This window comes from Stegodyphus dumicola, chromosome 5, assembly GCF_044657685.1.
Source record: "Stegodyphus dumicola isolate Sdum_Otavi_A_Nest chromosome 5, ASM4465768v1".
In the NCBI taxonomy this organism is placed as follows: Eukaryota; Metazoa; Arthropoda; class Arachnida; order Araneae; family Eresidae; genus Stegodyphus; species Stegodyphus dumicola.
This window is the reverse complement of record NC_140772.1, coordinates 50,044,824-50,063,386: the sequence shown is the minus strand read 5'-3', so window position 1 is coordinate 50,063,386 and position 18,563 is coordinate 50,044,824. Positions and strand designations below refer to the sequence as shown.

Sequence of the window (18,563 nt, the reverse complement as noted above, 5' to 3'; positions counted from 1 at the left end):
AGTACGATAAACATACAATATATATATGCAGATCAGATTCTTCATTATTTAATTTCTTTAAATATAATACAGCGCGATAATATTTGGTGGGAACAATTTGAAAAGTGAAGCAACGCTTGTCGTGAATGAACGCAAAATGCCAAAACGAAATTAATAGTCCTTTTGGGCAAATTTCCCCTTTGGACTTAAGCATTAATAATTTCATGCTGCGGTATTTAAAAAGTTATAAAAATATTTTGCAATATTTAATTCACAATGTTTAATTTATATTTAATTCACAAGTATACTTTCTTTTGGCTGAATAAATTATCCTAATTATAGCAAATCTCGAGTTACTGTACGTTTGCAGTAACTCGAGATCTTGACGTATCCTATATGGAAGGGGGAGATAACATAGTTTGTCATGTTTGTATTGCGAGTATATATTGGAACTTCAATTATACGAATAACCTACATTTTTAACCTACATTAATTAAGAGCGGCATAGGATCGACAGTGCATAGCATTGATTTGTCGTGGAGTCGATCCCGCCCTCGATCGATACTGGTATATGATAGACCTTAATTCCCCGCATATGATCTACATTATAAAGAAGAATTTCTGATAATGTTATAGTAATGAGTAAAAAGATTAGTGTATATTTATAACTTACACAGAATCGCCAAAAGCGTTCGATCGATATTGTATATAATCGACACCGGGGCATAGTATAAGACAAACTGCGGTTCACACTTCACGTTGCCACAGTGGAGACAAGGCTTATAAATAGGAAAGGGGCACATTTAGTACGCTAAGAATTTGACGGAATTATTATTTTTCAGTTATTCTGCATATGATCGATACCAATGACAAATCAAATCGGGTTTCTCAATTACCGCTTCGAACGTTTCTTAATAGAAACTTCGTCTATGTCATATTCTGAACCACATTTCATACTACCAATGTCTTTTCACATTAAGATCTGCGATTTTTTTTTACAGAAGTATATGAATTATGCAGTGTAAATGCCACTTTATAAGGAATTTCTCCCGCCTTCTTAGCATACCTTCGTGGTGTAGTGGTCAGCACGCTCGACGCCAATTCGAGAGGTCCGTGGTTCGAGTTCCGGCGAGGGTATTGCTCTTTTTTTTAAGTCTCCTGCTACCTAATGCTCCTGCTACTGCTCTTTTTTTTAACCTCCTGCTACCAAAAAGTACCTAATGTCTCTACAGTAGCGCCCGAACTAAAAGGGTAGTGGATGATTTCTCCACCACCAGGATTTGGCAATTGGGTCCCCTAATCTCCAGTCGCCCTTTCAAGGGGGGACTTTACGAAACCTCTAAATTGAGCATACTATTATAAGTTTTGTAAGGTATTTCTTCCGCCTTCTTAGCATGCTTTCGTAGTGTAGTCGTCAGCACGCTCGCCGTGTATTCAAGAGGCCTGTGGTTCGAGTCCCGGCGAAGGCGTTGCTCATTTTTCATCTCTCCTGCTTCGAAATAACATATTGTCTCTACAACTTTACCTGAAGAATTCTTACACAATAATTAGGAACCCATCAAGATCTTGGAATGATGTTATTGTCATGAAAGCATTTTTAGATAACACCGTATACAATTTGCTCTAGCAAGGAAGCAGTTATCACCTGGGCATATGCCTGGTTTAAGAATCTTTGAAAATATTTCTTACGCAAATAAAAGGCTTACAAATGTTTTAATTGTTCTACAGAAGAGCAGCTAAATTATCTGTGAGTTGATTAAAACCTCTGCCCAGAGATAGTTTAATTAGTCTACTTGCAGTATAATTCTTTGATACTAAATGTAAAAATAGTTTTATTCTTCCTAATTTGCATCGTATATACATATATCCTACAAACCATGAGATTTTTATTCTTCGTAACATTATTTCCATGTAATTATTTAATTGTAGTGCAGTAATTTTTGTGGATTAAGTATAGGAGCAATTTCTTAAAAATTCTTTTCTTTATAGGTAAGTAGTAACTAGCTTCGTTTCTATTCAAGTTGTTATACTTCACTTCCTTCAGGTATTCTTCGTAACATTATTTCCATGTAATTATTTAATTGTAGTGCAGTAATTTTTGTGGATTAAGTATATGAACAATTTCTTAAAAATTCTTTTCTTTATAGGTAAGTGGTAACTAGCTTCGTTTCTGTTCAAGTTGTTATACTTCACTTCTTTCAGGTAAGGGAAATTTATTTCTGATTTCAAAAGCACGGAATGTTATTCAGAATCGTGTTGTAACCCCGGTTGAACATGAAACAGGAAGAAGCTTTCCTCTTTGCATCTTAAGTACCTGTGGGATACTTCAGGTGAATACTTTCTGCACAGAAAAGCTTTAGGGACAATAATGCATCGTAGCAGTTCTAAATAATAGGAGTTATTAGTTTTACGACATAAACTCGGTTGTAAGTTTGGGAATATATTATCCAAAGATGTAGAATTTCGCATACTTCCCTCTCAAGATTTGGAAAAGTTAAGTGAACTTATTTGAAGTTATAAGAATGTTTAATTTTTTTCTTTTTGTCAGTTCATTAATTGAGCCAGAGTCCTCGAAAATCAGTGAACTTTGCGTATATGTTCTGAAACTTCTTCAGTAATTTTGAGAATAAGGAGACATTTCTCTGATCATATGGAAGAAAGTACTTCTTTGAATTAGTTCAAATTTCTTTCCTTCTTCCTCTTTTTTAAAAAGAAGTTTCTCATTTTTTTTTTTATTTCGATAATAAAATTTACTAAATGCTTACTATTTTAACTAACTGGTTTCCATGGTTATATTATTTAATTTTTGTAAATGTTAATCATTTAACCTTGAGTATTTTGTGTGATTCTAAACGATTATTATAGTTTTAATATAAGACTTTCAAATAAAACCTGGCTGTAAAATTTTTGCCTTGTTAATTCCTATGGCATAATAAATGAATCTTAGATATTCTGACCATCTTGTATTATCTACATTACTGAGAAAGTTCGATCTTGCCAGTCGCATATGAGCCTGTAAAGGTCTTGAGTAAGCAGATAATATCCCGCTTGCGGCGCAAAAGATTATTGTTAAGTTTGTGATGTTGCGTGGCCCCAACTTGCCCGCAACCGTAGTAGTGACTGCTATGAACTGGAAATTACACAAACTCTTAAGAAGGGTTTAACTCCCTTTTTAGTCCACTTTAGAAGTTACAGATGCGTTCACTTGACGCTCACAAACTACGCCGACCCGGCGGTTAAATAAAAATCAGAAAGTACAACTAAAAATAAATAACAGGCTGAATAAATAAAGAGGTCACTACCTACGAGGCTCTATAAACGTGACTAACTTAACCGCGTTCTAAGATACAGCTGAGATTTCAGCAAACGTTCTGAATAAGAAGTTGAAAGATTCAACTAACTGCCGAAGTAGGCACACAGGCCGAAACGCGCGGTTCTTAAATTTCTACCTAGCAACCTTCACGCTCGTGAATCAAGAAAGCACACCTACAAACTCGTTTCCCTTCTATTTAACTCAAATTACTTCTGCTAAAAATTTGAATACTCTGCGCGTTCTACTAAAATTTACATACTCTGGCATTGGCAATTCCAGGGGAAAGTAAAGGCTTGACAGGAAAGATAGTTTAAAATAAATGTTAGTTAAAATAAATATAAACCCTACAAGTTTATAGTAAGAAAAGGAATCTCAATTTCCCAAATTTTGAGCGGACCTGGTAGGCAGTAGGGACATGGGTATCTGTCACGTGTAAGCATATCCCTATAACAAGTATCCCCGTTAGAAACCATATTTAGCCTCTAATATTCTTTAATGTCATCAGAATGGTTCGAGTGTGAAATACGCACCCAACCAAACTCCTTCTTAAATGGAATAAAATAGTGAACGCTGGGAAAAAGGTCTTTGCAGTGCAGGGCCATTTCTTCGAATTTGATATATTTTGCAAGTATTCTAGACTTTTCAGTCATTCGATTTGACCAGGTGATATATGAGTGGCCCAATATTTAATGTAACAGTGCTCTCGAATCAAAGGTTAAATTATGTAGTGTGACACAAGGAAAAATCCCGTGCGTAATTCAATGTACGTCAATTTGTTGCGTATACTTGCAAATACGGGGATTCTAAGCCAAGTATGAGTACGTTAAAGTGCATATTTGGTGAGAATGACCTTAATATAATAATACTTCTACTTTCGCTGCACGGGCTGGCTGCATGGGCGTTTTCGTGGTTTTCCCCATGTGTAACGTGTATACGAGCCAGTTCCCCTAGAAAGTCCTCCACGAAGGCATCCCTCCTCTTAGCCAGATAGCCCTCGAGGCTTTACCGTAATCACACACACACACTCTACTTTCGCTGCCTGTCCTCGAAAAAAAAAAAAAAAAAAAAAAAAAAAAAAAAAAAGAGGAAATAATATTCAGCTAGAGGAATATTTTCATATTAAACAGAAATTCACGTCGACGATGTTTATAATTTCAGAATTAAAGCGTTCTTGGAAAACCTGATGTATTTGAACCTGAGCTTACATGAGAGTAAATTCCAAAAGTTTAAGAAGTTTAATCTTTTCAAAGCTGAAATAAAGACATTGATTTGAACGATCAGGTTTTGGTTTTATAAGATTAAGGCAAAGTTTCGAGGGCTATCTGCCTAAGGGTAAGGATGCCTTCGTGGAGGACGTTCTAGGGGAGCCTGGCTCGTATACATGTTACACATGGGGAAAACCGCGAAAACGCCTGTGCAGCCAACCGGTCATTCAAGTCCGATTTTGTGTCAAAATACCTATATTAGATCGATGCTAAATATAAATCTAATACATATCCTAAGTCGCGCTTTCGAGATATGAAAAACGCAAGCTGAATTTATTCAGTCGGCCCAGTAGAACGGGAGATATAGAACTGTCCCACTTTTTTTTTTTTTTCGCAGTGTACGTTGTTCTTTATGTGGTTTTCAAATTCTAATCAAATTTAAAATTACTCTTCTTAATCTTGTTTAAACTTAATCTTAAAAAACTTAATCTTGTTTCAGGACTGAGATACTTCTTGCTACAATCTAAAAGAAGTCATATCATAGCTGGTCACCATTAAGTTATATAAAGCACGTGCTTAGGGCATCAAGGAAATGGGCTTCATGAAATGATGCTTAGGGACTTAAAAAAAAAAAAAAAAAAAAGTGCGTGCTTGGGGACTATACAAAAATGGTGCTTAGGGACTCAGGGAAAGAAAGACCCAAAGAATTTTCCATTGCTGATTTTAACTTGGAATATGCAGCTAAACCAAGACCCAGAGTTGAGGGCTGAGGGAATAACAGGCGTACATGTACGTGGGGATCCCCCTTCAATTTTTTTAAATTGTTAAAGCTTCTAAAAGTCTTGATCCGGCCCTACGTCACACGTTATTAATTAGATCGAGCTTCTAATTTTTGGTGAGTAACTTGGGGCGATCGAAATATCTGAGGTAATATGCTGCGGAAATAACTGAGAGAAAAATATAAGTGCCTATCATATTTGAATGTCTTAATATTTCAATTTAGTTGGTTTCTTAGATTCATTCGTATGATGTTAGAGACAGTACAACTCTAGATAGGCAGTATACGAAAGCTAAACTTGATGACCAATGATACTGAGCTAATGCTCTTTATGCTAATATTGTCCGTATGTTTTTGGTATAAGATTAAGTAAATGTAAGACCCCGCTTAACGCGGAGGATACGTTCCATCAAAGTAGAGCGTAATGCGAAACAGCGCTAAACGAGGCTATCTTAACATGTAAATAATGGGGGTTAGGGGAAGATGGATAGAAAATTGGTTAGGTATTAAATGTAATAATTTTTTAAAATAAAAATAAAACCAAATATTTATTTCTTACAAAAATAAAAACAATATAAACGAATATGCTTATAAAAACAAATAAAATTCTCAGTCATATCATTCAGTCTATTCTGTGTTTCCAATTTTCTGCCTTTTTGTCAAAAAGGCATTATGATAGATTGGCTTGATGGCATACTGCGTTCAATTTCGTCGTCAATCCATATAGACAGTCGTTTTTCCATTTCCTCTATAATGTTATTTCTAGAACGGGTAATTCTAGTTGCAGAGCTTGACGTAGTTGCAGTTGCCGATGACAGTATTTTTTCTTTATTCTTAAGAATTGTCCTTTTTGTTGAAGTTGCCAAATTCAGTGCAGCACTAACTTGAGATTGACGTTCACCAGAATCTAATCTTCTAATCACTTGCATTTTAGTTTCCAGTGAAATGCTTTTTCTGGTTGCTTTCTTTTCTTGTTTTTTATTATCACCTATGATAAAATCTAAAGATCATAATATTTGTCACTGTATTAATCGTTATAGTATTATATAAATTTATACTTACAATAATGTCAACAAATGTTTCAAATGATAAAAATGCGTCCGTACAGCACCGCACCAAACAAGAAACACTACTACAATGTTTCGGATATGTTATTTGGAAATCTAGCGCACAATTTCGGGGAATCCCCGTAGTGCTGCGAGCGATTTCGGGAAATCACCTAAAGTAAAAGAGCGCTAAATCGAAACAGCGTTAAGCGGTGTCTTACTGTATTTTGATAGCATGAGGACCACAGCGATATCTGGTTCATTAATTCATGTTTAAGTCGCTTTGGGTGTTTACATTGTCGAGTGCCGTGTCCTTAGGCTTTTATTAAAACCCTTGAAAAGAATGTTTATAGACGTAAATGTCTTTGCGGCTTGAAGAAACTTAAAATGCTGCCTATCTGAAAGTCCTTGCGAGAGCATGGTGGTTGGGGAAAAGCAGGAGATCCTTGGATTCGTCGTACGAAGTGTTCTCCGTCAGAATCGCACACCTGGGTAAATTCGTACTCCTTTTTTCAAAGTTATGGTATCTATGTATTAGAATTGAAAGTTGTTGGGTGTTGACAACTAGCCTTAGAGCTATGCGTTAGTTCTGTCAGGTGTCAATAAATCCTGTTCCACGAAATTTCGTAAAGGCAGTGAACTGCTGAAGTTCATACAGATAAGAATACTGAATAAATTAGATTCTGATAAGTCTTTATTTAAGACCGTATGACTCCATTTTATGCATATTATGCGTTTTAAATGATAGTGGTCAGTGTGATAAATTAAGCTTTTTCTTATAAAGTTAAAATTAATACCATTGTCCAGTTTATAGATTTATCAGTTAAATGGATTATCATTTTAAATCCAAAATGATTGAAGTAAATACAACAGTTGCGAAGAATTTTACCCATTTGTAAGCGATTTCAAGTTTACTCTTCTAATCTTAAAATTGCCGCATCCAGAACGAATAAAAGGCTTACTGTATCGTCTCAATGTATTTAAATTATCTTGTAAATTAAACACATTTAGTACTGAAGTTTTCTCTAGCAAGCTATTTCAGTTGACAACATATATTTAATTCACAAAATCATTAATTGATTTTGAAATTCGACGACGAGCACGATGCTTCAATAAAGACATTCCGAAAACAGAAATCCCCCCCCTTTTTTTTTTTTTTTTTTTTAGATAGTTTAGCGAAACTTTCCAATTTGGACGAGTGCCATGTTTAAGTCGCAACTTTAACTCCACTTTGTTTCCTAACGTCTGTCCCTTAGAGATATTACGTGTATGTATTTATTCTGTCGTGATGGCTGGCAAGGTGGAAATCGATTATTAAATTAAGCCGTAGTGTAATCGATATGTCTGATTAGTTTTATTGCACGCAAGTCTCATTAGTTCGACGCCGAGAATTGGGTTAAAAGCACGAAACTGAAGTTAATTGAGATGTTCTTTTTTTTAATTCCGAAATTTATTTCATTGATGCAGTCTAAAGTGGATCTTAAGTGATTTTTCTTCAAAGAATTTCCGTGATGTGTTTAATTGGGAAGTTACAAATTTAAGTAAATTATACGAAGCTATCGAATAGGAATATATTTTGTGTAGTTTTTGCGAAATGCATTGGTGCATGTGTAAAAGAGTTCTTCTAGATTGCCTGATAAAGTGAACAAGCGAATGAGATAGAATTTCTTTCTGATCTTGTTTAGATTGAGAAAATGCTTAATGTAGTTTGTCTGTTTGTTGAGCCATGTTTCTTGTCTAGCCTTTTAAGGGCTATTAGTATTTGGATTGAAGTTACGCAAACGCTATATTCTTTTACTTGATTGGCGTAATTTTCTGTCGTCTGCGCTGAAAGCATGATGGGTATTAAATGAATTGCCGTCAGGGATTAGGAAATATTTCGAATGATATTCTAATTTATTGTCGGAGAATTTCGATTTTTATTGAACTCGGAATTTTTGCTACAGATCGGGAAAGACTATAGTTTTTAGAATTTCAAATTTTTTTATTGTAAAACTGAAATTATACATGTTAATAATACTAAACGATACAATTAAATAGTGTAATGTCAGTGCAACTTATCCAACACTTTATTTATACTGATGGGTATACAGTCATAGCTTTTAAATAAATGGATAAATTGTACTACACGATATGTCAGTAATAAATTGCACTCTACGAAATGTCAGTACATTATTAAAAGTGTGTACTGATACCTCATTAATAATATCAGTACAAATGTATAGGTGCGAACGTTTCCGATTTAGGCGAAATATTTCCGGTTTTTGACTGTACTCCTGTATACACACTAGCAACCGAGCGGTAAACGCCGTTGAACTGCGTCCAGGGTTCAAGTCCCGGCATGGGCATTTTTCCCCATATGAATCGTGGATACGAGCTAGTTTAGAAAGTCCTCCACGGGGCATCTTTCTTTTTCGTGTACTGCCTTATGGCGGAGCACGTAATTAAATAAAATACTATACTTCTGTTATCCTAACCGCCCAGACGGTATAAAGATTAGGGGAGCCAAGTGCAATACCAAAATACCCGGGTTCGAATCCCGGAGAAAGCACGGTTGTAACTGTCTGTCCCTTCATACGAGGCAAAGATCAAAGGTAGCCCACCTGTTAGGTGCCACCATAATAAAGTGACCGCCACTTCTGGCCTTAGTTCTTCTTGCCCCCCAAGCCGAAATCGGCTATGGGGGGGTGATTTCTGTTATCCTGATTTACGTATTTCGCCTCATTTTCCGTTATTATGGAAATATGTGACGACTTTTATTATTAAACTCTTTATAATGTTGATTATATTCTGGACTATATACCCCCCTTTTAGAGGGCGGCTGGGGATTAGGAGACTTAATCGCCAAATCCTGGTGGCGACGGTCCACCACCTTTTAATTCGGACACCACTGCAGAGTCATTAGGATTTTTGAAAAAGGAGACGCGAAAAATATGCAATGCCATCGCCAGGACCCGAACTTGGACCTCTCAAATACCCGCCGAGTATGCTACTGGTACACTACAAACGCATGCTGGAAGGAGGAAGAAAATACCTAATACTATCGTTGCTGCAATGCCTCGCAAATTTTTGTTAGTATTTTCCGTAGACAGTTTTGTTCTGTGCTGATGCTTTATAAGAGTATTTCAATCATTCACCAAGGTTAACCGAGATTTCATTGCTTTCATTCTTGAAGATACTGTTTAATATCTTTTAAATATAGTAAATTATAGTTCTTCGTTTTACCGAGTTGTCCAGTGAAGGTGCCTACTGAAGAAACTACAGCGTAACATTTCCATTTCTTCATTTGCTTCTTTGTTAGTTGAATGCAGTGAAATCCGGGAACGAAATGAAATTCGAGGATGAATAACTCTGACAGTTACTGAAATTCTTTCGAATGATAAATCGGAGTTTGAGTCAAAACAATTCTTCGTTTCGGATTTTCTCATTTTTATATTGCAGACTTTGGGTCCGTTGCGCCGTAACTGTTTTTGATTGATTTGTTTCGACTGACACGTAACAGTCTCTTGTTTTGCGGAGAGGCTTGTACTTGTCACCCAAGCCACGAAACACCTGCCTAGCTCTGGGAGAGGATATTAGTTCATAATATTTAGTTGCACAGGGCGTCTCTGGTAATCGATCTCTTGCCGACGGATGTAAGCTGAAAAATAGTTCATACCATTCTGGTTTCATTTTGGCACAAAAATCCGGGTTATTTTCACGCAACGAATAAAATATTAATTCTGACAATATAGTCAGTTCCCGATAACTGGAGATGGATTAATTGAGTTGCAAGTAAAGCAGTTTTCGTTATGTAGAGGACGTTTAATTTCATTACTGTGAAACGATATGATAACTTTGTAACACATACTATCACAAAGCATCAGCGTTAACCAAAATTGTCTATCGAAAACAAAACTGCGCGGGATAGCTGTTGTTATAGCAGTTTTACGCAATTTAAATTTACGCAATCCAGAATGTTTAAATATTACTCAATGAAAGCAAAATATTGAAACAAAAGGATTTTACGCGAGCTGGAAAATAACAGTATTTCTAAGTGCTGATGTGAATATTGTTCTTTATCGCTATTTCTTCACTTATAATATTTGCATTATTTACGGTATGTTAAATTTGTTTTCATTGTCCAGATTATTCGACTTAAAATATTTCTACGTTAATTACAATATGAGTTAGTTTCTTCTTTGCTTTGCATTTTTTAACTGCCGTGATAGTCGGGGATGTCTAGCCCGGTATTATCCTGGTTAATCGGGAGTTTATTGTTTACAGTATAACAAATAAAATTCAATTTTAGATATACTTTGGTTTTATTGTGGGTCTGTGTGTGTTGCGTATTTTGAGTTAAGTTAAGCTGTTTTACCGATAGCATGTTATTTAAACGTAAAATAAAGACAAGTCTTACTTATCTTTATTTTGAAAGAAAAGAGGAAGCAGCAATACCTAGCGCCATCTGTTGTAGAAAACAGAATAGAATATGTTTTAACTACGTTAGGGAACAAAATAAAATTTAGCTAACTAAATTGACAAACTTGAATTAGAATCCGAATCACTAGCCAAAATTCGTAAATTTTAATGTAGCCTAAATATTTTGCAGAAGTTTAACGCTCCTGTCGCATTGGAAGATGTCAAATGGGATAGGCAACTTTTCTTACAAATGCGCTTTTCCAAAGCTAGTTTTTAATGGGTAGACTTTGATGTGCAATATTTTACGTTTACACGTTAAAAATGTTGCTAGTAACTGGTAGCGAAACCAATCAGGAACAAGATGGAGAATGACCGCGAATTCCTTTTTTTACAATGCTATCACTAACTGTAGTTTATTTAGTGTCTGACTCCAACTCCTGAATAAAGATGGTAAGTTAGCGTATGAGCAAATTTCCGTAAACTTTTTCGTTCGATGCGACGTTATGATAGATTCTTGATATATGATATTCTTGCTAGTTACTAGTAGCGAAACCAATCAGAAAAACAAGATAGAGAATTTCCTCCAATTCTTTTTCTACCAATGCCATCAATAACTGTAGTTTACTTAGTGTCTGACTGGAACTTCTAATAAAACATAATAAATTAGTGTATGAGCAAATTTTCATAAAGCTTTCCATTCGATGTGATGTTATGAGAGATTCTTGACCAACTGGATAGCAGTTTGTTCACCAGTAAGAAGTTTGGTACTTTTGGGCTGAAAAATATTTTGAAAAGAGTTAAAAAGAGTAGCAATGAATAAATTTGGACGATACAAAATTTTCTCGCTTTGTAACCTAAAACTTGGTTTCTTTAATATGAAACTCAAATGCTAGTATTTTAATGCATTTATCTTAAACAACATTCGTAAAGATTGTTGCAATTTTTTATAAATTACAACTTAAAGTAAGATGCTTGTAATAAACAACAAATTTTATAAACAGGAAGTAAAATATTTCAGAATTTTGAAATCGCCGACAATCCGAGCAATTTTGCATCGAATTCCTATTCGATGCAAAAGAGGAATAATGGGAAAATTGTTTTTATTTTTTTTTAATTTAAAAAATATTCTTTTTAAGATCGAGAATAATTTTAAAAAATATTTATCGATGATTTACAGGAAGAAACGTCTGCAAACAGCTTCAGTTTCTTACATTTGAGTTATTCAGCAAAAGAATATTGCGACGAAAAAATGTTAGAAAAACGTAAGAGTAAAAAAAGCATACCTATGTAAAATCTTCCATACCAAAATATTTTTGCTGGAAGAAAATTGTGACAAAAATAAGGATTATTATGACAAAAGTAAGTATTATTGTGTGTTATGGACCAAAATGTCTTCGAGTTTGGCAACTTTCATGACAAATGTAGCGATAAAAATTAGTTGCCAAAATCATCGTCAGTATCTCGCCACTTTAGCGAGATAGCTATTTATTCAGTGTTTAATAGACTTGCCCCTGTAATCTTATTTTCCCGGCAGAGCTTCGATGTTTCAAGCATTTCATGTTACATTATACAAAAAAATCTGATGTGTACACCACGTGACTTTTTTGTACGGAATATTAAATTATACGCATTTTTTCTTGCATTTCATGTAAACTTATTGGATTGAATTAAATCTACTTCGCCGACAGCGCATAAACCACAATAGAATAAATGCATTCTTTAAAATTCACTCTAGTATTTCTTTACCATAGCGACACTCTGGCGCTAGATTCACTTAACAGTATTATATTTCGTTCATATTATAACTCATAATGCACAAAATTTATATCATTTAAAGAATAGAATTATCTAATCGTTGCCACATGTTCTATTCAAATACTATAATAAAGCTAAAACGATGTGTGAAAGAAATTAAGCAAACAAAACAGAAAAGAAACAGTTTTTCACAGACGATTTAGTATTTCTCATTCAATTAATTCAGTTTTCACTTCGCGACAAGGCAAAAATACGTAAAAACTCAAAATATCTATATTAAAAATTCCGAAGTAAATCTTAAACGCTTATTTCCTCGAAAAAATTCCAGAAAGGATTAAGCATGATTTAAATAATAAATGAAGGCGTTATCTTTGTTGTTGCGAAGCGAAGTTTCTCTAGATTGGCAACAAATCCACTAGTCTCCTGTTTTAAATGTATTTGTAAACATTAATGGCCGCCATGAAAAAAGGCTTAGCGGCAATTAAACAACTGTAAAATTGCTGATAATTCTAAAAATATTGCATACAGATTTACTAAAGGCATAAAACCTTAACCGGAAGATAAAAACAACATAATTCAATCATTTTTAAAGCAAAAAATGTACAATTTACAAACATATGAGAGTAAAGAAACTGAGATCACTGAGCCGGGTAACAGAGTGGATATATATATAAATATATTTATATACAGTGTCTCACAAAAGTGATGGGTCACTTGTGCTTTACAAAAGGAAACTGTAATAAAATAAATTAAAAAAACATGTAAAAATTTTTTGTGGGTGTGTTTCATACTTAAATTTAGTAACAATTATTACATAACATACATTTTCTCAAAATATAAAAATATTAATTTAATAAAAATACAATTGTTTAGAACGAAGCAAAAAATGGCTCACATAAGTGATGGGACACCATTAGATACTACTACGCACTACAATAAAAATATTTTTGGGGTTTTTATTTTTACTCAAAAGCAATTGGCAATAATTTATAAAATCGTCTGCAGTATTTCTCTCCAGTTTGTTTTGGAATTTTTGTATTTTTTAGCTCTGTGCAGCCATGAATGCTAAACGAAAAGAAACTTTGCCTGAAATTCGAAAATTAGTTATTAATTTGCATATTGAACGTGGAAAATCTATTAGAGAAACTGCTGAAACAGTTAACTTGCGTTATTCTACAGTCTTCAATATCATTAAATGATATAAAAAGAATCATATGATTCAGAATAAAAGAAGACCTGGGCGACCATCAAAACTATCCAATGGAATAAAGCGAATTATTGTTCGAAATATTACAAAAAATCCAAGAATGAGTGCTCCTAAAGTTGCTGCTGATTTACAAGCATTATATGGAGTAATTGTTAATCCTGAGACTATTAGAAGAGTAATTCGATCTGCTGGATATCACGGTAGAGCGGACAGGAAAAAATTCTTCGTAAGTGAAAAGAATAGAAAACTCAGACTGGCCTTTCTCAAAATCCAGCATAAATAGGAATTCTGATTACTGGAATGAAGTTATATTTGCTGATGAGAGTAAATTTAATATATTTGGTTCTGACGGTATAGTCTTTGTGTGGAGAAAACCCAGGGAAGAATTTCGCAAGGAGGAGTTATGGTATGGGGGTATATGTCGTCCTCTGAAGTTGGTAATCTTGTTTTTATTGACAGTATAATGGATCAGTACAAGTATATTGACATTTTAAATCAAAATTTGAAATCTTCAGCACGAAAATTGAACCTTCATAACGATTTTAAATTCTGCCAAGACAATGACCCCAAGCACATTGCTTTGAACGTTAGACTCTGGCTGTTGTATAACTATCCTGAAACAATAAAAACACCACCACAATCTCCAGACTTAAATCCCATAGAGAATATTTGGCAAGGATTGGAATCAAGAATTCGCAAACACACCATTTCTTCAAAACAACAATTAAAATCGGTGCTTCAACAAGAATGGAGTAAAATCACTCCCAAAAAAAAAAAAAAAAAAAAAAAAAAAAAAAAAAAATTAGTCGAATCCATCCCAAGAAGATTAAATCATGTTTTAATACTAAAAGGAAATCCAACAAAATAGTAAAACCTTTTGAAAAGTAAAATGTTTGGATAAATATTTGATGGAAAAGTAAATGTCCCATCACTTACGTGAGCAGTTTTTTGCCCCGTTCTAAACAATTGTATTTTTATTAAATTAATATTTTAATATTTTGAGAAAATGTATGTTATGTAATAATTGTTACTAAATTTAAGTATGAAACACACCCACAAAAAATTTTTACATGTTATTTTAATTTATTTTACTACAGTTTCCTTTTGTAAAGCTTTAGTGTCCCATCACTTTTGTGAGACACTGTACGTTTGGTGCGGTCGATTGCAACCAAAATACGAGGTGCACATCTACATGTTATAACAGTCATACATACAAAATTTCAACGTTCTGAGGCTACTCGTTTTTTAGTTATGCGAGATACGTACGTACGTACCATACGTTCGTACAGACGCCACGAAAAATTATCTTCAGAATTAATTTTAAAGCAGTTTTATAATTTTTTTGGAGGAAACGAGTCTTTTATTCTATCCTTACGTACAGATACCACGCAAAAACATCGTTAAATTGCATTCGATAGCGGTCGAAATGGCTATTTTCGTTGAAATATACTGCCTGAAACTTTTCGCGATTACAATACTTCCTTTTTGCTTCGTACAAGGAAGTAAAAACTACAATTCGCTTATAATTTCTCCAAAATTACTTAGATTTGTAAGAGTGTAATGATATTTTTATATGATTCTGAAAAATTTTAATTGTTATCTAGCACAGTTTTGATTGTACGAGAATGTTTTATTTACTTATTTCTTTATTTGAGACATTTGGCTGTATAAAACATTTGTGTAATGACAGAATTTTCTTGCAGATCCTTAAAAAAATTTTAAGTATTGTGTATGCTTAAAAAGAAAAAAAAATCACCGTATTTAATTCATTTTCTTAAACTTGGAATACTGTGTCTATTGACAATTAGTCAAGAAATGTTTAACCGTGCAATCTTTTGGAACACCTTACACACACACGCACGCACATATTATGTGCCACAAAAGTCTATGTGTAACTGCATTTAATTTGATGCTGCCTTTTAGTTAAGGCGGATACGCAAGTGAACATTAGAAGACTAAAAAGCAAATAAATATGTAAGAATGATTAAAAATAATTTTGTTCGGTGGTTCAAAAAAAAAAAAAAAACTTTTGTGAATCTGATTGGATTTAATGAAGCTCTCGTATCATAGTTCGTATTTTTTATTTATGTCTGGAATTAATGCGAGGTAATATCTAATTACACTGATGATGGCGAGTTTCCTACTTTTCATGAATTCTGTTTCTTGTTCTGGCAACAGCAGAAAGCAATTTGTTCCTGTACGGATCACGCTAGGTGGAATTGTGAAATCCAATTTCCTGTCTCGTCTTCCTTTCCAGAGTGATGCCACTTAGTCGAATTTTTTTACCGAAATTTCTGTGCACTGGGGAAAAATAAAAGAAAAGCCCTTCTTAAATTATAAATAATGACAAAAATTTGAAATCTTCTGCCAAAAAAGTAGTCGTGTAATATTTCTCTCTTTGTTTTTCTGGATTATTCTAGGATAAAAATTGTTACTTTTCTTAACGGAAATGGAATTTTATTTTATTTGAATTTTTGTTATTATTATTATTTCTTTGCAGCTTATTTGATAGCCGGTAAGAGAGAAAAAAATAACTTTTCTTTTCTTTCGCGGTATTCTGAAATTATGACAAATAGAAAGAAGACTATTTAAAATAAGCTTGTTGTGAAACTGCATCTGATATATCTGTGAATTACTTTTAATGGCTTCCTTTGCAGTAAAAGATATTTTCTTCTGAATGCTGCCTTGGATTTTATTTCGTTTCCGCGTGCCTAAGCAATTATTTTCGAAAATTATTATTTTCGTACTTCATTATTCTTAACAAATTTTCTAATTTGCTCCCTTAATTAACTGCCTCGTTAACTAAAAAGAGAAGAAGATGCTTTTTTTTTTTTACATTTAATCTCATAGTTTCATCTTACCTTCTGAGTTTTAATGTTTTTAGAAAATATGTAGATTCTTAGTTATAATTATCAAAGAGTTTAGCAGAGCGTTAATTGCTATTGGGTCGTATTCGTATAAAAAGGAAGTCAGATGAAATATATCTGAAATAGTCGTAATCCCCCCCCCGGCAGTTTTGTTTAAAAAAAGAAACTAATGTGTTTTAATGGCACATTTTCCTAAAGAAAGTTTGTTATTTATTAATTTATTCATTTATGTAACAAGGTTCCGATTAATTTTATTCGCGTTATTTGATACAACATGCACGTACAATGGATATACGAATCTTCGAATGCAACGAACTGAATCTTTCAAGCTTTTTTCGTTACTCGAATCCTTCGAAGCTTTACCAAAAAAAATTTTAAGCATGAAACCACTCCCTTAAATTGCAGCATTTTGAATTAAAAGAAGCTAAATTAAGCTTTAGTCGTTTGCGTTTTGAGTAGGTATAACAAACAGGATCAGCTTATTATCAAGAGCTTAGAATGTAAATGAGTTTTCTTTTTCTTTCTTTTTTTTTTAAAGGTTTCAAAGTTCAAAGTTTTTTTTTTCTTTCTTCCCCATCCCTTTCTTACAAACAAAATGATGCTAAGTCAGTTTCTTTGTTCTTGATTTTTTAGCCAAAAGGCGTTAGCCCCATTGCTAAATTTACTTTTATCTTTTTTTATAACGATTGCATATGTTGCATTCTAAAATTTCCTTAATGGAGATTTGAAATTTTAATTTAATTAAGAACTTTTTGTATCTAGAAAGCTTTTCCCTTAATTTATCAATAATCTTTTGTATGAAGAATTTGAAAAAAATCGTATCTTCCAGAAATTTTCTGGATTCGGATGTGAGAAAATTTAATATTTGTTCCACCTTTACTTTTTTTTTATAATTCGATAAAAAATCTGTTGTTAATTTTGAACTCTACGCACAGAAAATCCACAGAAAATTTCTCATAGCATCGATTTTTAGAAATTTCTGGACCAGGGCAATGAAACTTCCTTGGTATGAGTTGTATAAAACTCGCCTTTTTGCGTACTGAAGAGCGGGCAAATACAACACATAACAGATATTTTGACGTTGAGGGGACTGCGGAAAAGTGCGGAAAATAAGTGAGAAATCGCTATGGAAGAAAGAAAAAGGCGTTAGAACATTTAAATCACTGATTGATGGAGAAAGTGTTTTATTTCTTTTTCTTTTTTCTTTCAAGAAGACATTTTAAAGAAAGTAAGAGTATGTCTCAAAAGGAGAATTTCTATCAACTTTTTAATGTGTAAACATTATTTTACATAAAACTGCAGCTTTCGCAGCCTGCTTCAGAAAAAATAAATAAAATGATGCCCCTGGAATTTAACGAATTATAGATAATTCAAGCTGCCTTTCGCGTATTTCCAAATTGTAATAATATGCTGTTTCTCAAAAAAATATAAAAAATAAAAAAGAATAAGCATGCTTCCTAAAATTATTTTCTATTATTTCTCCATGTCAGAAAGATTATTGATATATGTTGTATAAACAGCGGTTTTTGTGCGTAATATACTCATTTTTTGCGTGATGTTTAATAAATTAAGCTAAACGGCGTAAGAAGTTATTAATAGAAAGAAAAAGAAAGTTATGTTACTAAGAAACCTAAACATCGGTGTGATGAACTGAGAAAAAAAAAGAAAATATATGACTAAACTAAACACTGTATCGGGAGTTCTAAGCATATACTGCTATGTATTTTCTGATTTTGCCATTGAACTGTATATGGCATAATTCCAGCAAAAATACTTTTTCTAAAGCCTTAATTGTCGGCAATTCAAAGTTTACGTTTATTGTTTTCTGCAACCATTCTTCGCTCCGGCCTTTTAATCCATAAAACAAAGCATAATACGTAGTGTCTCTTTTATCCGGTAATAAGGCAAATATCGCTGGGTAAACATTTATTTCTGTTTCAGTGTTTTTACAGTTAACTTGAATAGGTTATAACTCTGCAAACTGTTTGGGGTAGCTTTTAAATGTTCCATCG

General features: G+C 33.4%; 1 protein-coding gene and 1 non-coding gene across 4 annotated transcripts in view; both read left to right on the top strand.

Annotated features, from left to right (window-relative positions):
- The window catches only part of LOC118190059 (tight junction protein 1-like), a 663,736-nt gene that overhangs the window by 246,787 nt on the left and 398,386 nt on the right, over positions 1–18,563 (top strand). The gene's annotated exons all lie outside the window — the stretch shown is intronic.
- Positions 1,044–1,116, top strand: TRNAW-CCA (transfer RNA tryptophan (anticodon CCA)). Its single transcript has one exon. It is a non-coding gene; the product is annotated as a tRNA-Trp (tRNA).